The sequence below is a fragment of the Schistocerca cancellata genome, unplaced genomic scaffold (genome assembly GCF_023864275.1).
Source record: "Schistocerca cancellata isolate TAMUIC-IGC-003103 unplaced genomic scaffold, iqSchCanc2.1 HiC_scaffold_490, whole genome shotgun sequence".
NCBI classification, from domain to species: domain Eukaryota; kingdom Metazoa; phylum Arthropoda; class Insecta; order Orthoptera; family Acrididae; genus Schistocerca; species Schistocerca cancellata.
The window spans coordinates 5,001-7,500 of NW_026046505.1; positions in this window are offsets into that span (position 1 = coordinate 5,001).

The window sequence follows — 2,500 nt, forward strand, 5'->3', positions numbered from 1 at the left end:
CACAACTGCGATACAAACCACCAGCGAGAACCGCTGGGGCGACCGAGCAGCAGACGGCGTCGCGGCGCCGAGTGCCGGGCGGCGGCGCATCCTCAACGCACACAGTCCTCAGTCGGACCAGCACACTGCAGATGTCCACCGCGCTTCGCACCGGGCCCGCGAGGACCCACTTTGGCCGCCCGGCGCCGCGCGCAGGGTGCCCCGGCGCGCAGCTGCGCCGCCTGCCGCGTCCGTCGGCCGGCGCGCCTGCCACTGGGCGCCCCCACCAGCCGGCTGTAGCGCGTGCGCCCACGCACCGCGCGGCCAGCACGCCGGGCGGCCCCCCCTCACCGGCCGGGGACGGTCCCACCCAGCCACCGCCGCGTATCGCTTCACACACAGATTTGCCCTTACTGATTTACCTCCAGCAACAACAACCGCACCACAATGGGTTTACCAGTTGTTCATTTGCGTAACGTCACCAGCAAACGTAGACGTCCATCCCAGTTTGCAAATGCAACGATTATTGCATACCTGTCTGTTAGGTGTCACGACACACTACGTCTGCCCACATACACGCAACAAAATGTGCACGACTAGAGAACACGTGGGAGGTGGCCCCCTACGTATGCGATGTCCATTACGAGACCGACTGTCAACCAGCATCTGTACCATGTCGCAGATGTGGAACGCGGTGCACCATGCTATCACACTGTGTGAGAAGAGACGACTACGTTTGAATACACGCGCCACTACATCAACAGACGGCTCATGCTGATCGCCATCCAGGGCGTCCGTTAATCCCACACGTCTCTATGGCGTACCACACTGCAATGTAGCTGTTATGGGGAGACGGCACGTGGCTGAGTGCACAACATTTGGACCGTATGGTTCGCTGTTGTTGGGCGCAGTCGTTGTACGGTCACACATGTGCCACAGCGTATCATGCAGTACATACGGACCTATGTGCAGTACAATGTGAGGGTTAAGCTTACGACATCAGCGGACAGTGGACACAGGCCGTACCACGACGTAGACTGAGCGCTTCGACATGCGAATGCCAGTGAACAGCTGCGAAGGGCATTGAACACGCAAGCACCTGAACGACCAGCGTGCGAAGGCAGGGGGGAGGGTGGGGGCGATGTACATCCTGCAGTCGTCCACATTACAGTGTACAGCGGGAGCATGTAAAAAGTAAGCAACACTTGCGAAGTGTTGAACATGAAACGATACACAAGAGGGTGGGCGGTGCGAGTAGCGAACTATATTCAGAGGGTTGTGGTTAGACAACACTGGATTAATGTAACGTGTCATATGCCAATTACAGAGCAGGTTAAGGCACAACTTGGGTTAGGTTAAGGCACAACGTGGGTTAGGTTAAGGCACAACTTGGGTTAGGTTAAGGCACAACGTGGGTTAGGTTAAGGCACAACGTGGGTTAGGTTAAGGCACAACGTGGGTTAGGTTAAGGCACAACGTGGGTTAGGTTAAGGCACAACGTGGGTTAGGTTAAGGCACAACGTGGGTTAGGTTAAGGCACAACGTGGGTTAGGTTAAGGCACAACGTGGGTTAGGTTAAGGCACAACGTGGGTTAGGTTAAGGCACAACGTGGGTTAGGTTAAGGCACAACGTGGGTTAGGTTAAGGCACAACGTGGGTTAGGTTAAGGCACAACGTGGGTTAGGTTAAGGCACAACGTGGGTTAGGTTAAGGCACAACGTGGGTTAGGTTAAGGCACAACTTGGGTTAGGTTAAGGCACAACTTGGGTTAGGTTAAGGCACAACTTGGGTTAGGTTAAGGCACAACTTGGGTTAGGTTAAGGCACAACTTGGGTTAGGTTAAGGCACAACTTGGGTTAGGTTAAGGCACAACTTGGGTTAGGTTAAGGCACAACTTGGGTTAGGTTAAGGCACAACTTGGGTTAGGTTAAGGCACAACGTGGGTTAGGTTAAGGCACAACGTGGGTTAGGTTAAGGCACAACGTGGGTTAGGTTAAGGCACAACGTGGGTTAGGTTAAGGCACAACGTGGGTTAGGTTAAGGCACAACGTGGGTTAGGTTAAGGCACAACGTGGGTTAGGTTAAGGCACAACGTGGGTTAGGTTAAGGCACAACGTGGGTTAGGTTAAGGCACAACGTGGGTTAGGTTAAGGCACAACGTGGGTTAGGTTAAGGCACAACGTGGGTTAGGTTAAGGCACAACGTGGGTTAGGTTAAGGCACAACGTGGGTTAGGTTAAGGCACAACGTGGGTTAGGTTAAGGCACAACGTGGGTTAGGTTAAGGCACAACGTGGGTTAGGTTAAGGCACAACTTGGGTTAGGTTAAGGCACAACGTGGGTTAGGTTAAGGCACAACTTGGGTTAGGTTAAGGCACAACTTGGGTTAGGTTAAGGCACAACTTGGGTTAGGTTAAGGCACAACTTGGGTTAGGTTAAGGCACAACTTGGGTTAGGTTAAGGCACAACTTGGGTTAGGTTAAGGCACAACTTGGGTTAGGTTAAGGCACAACTTGGGTTAGG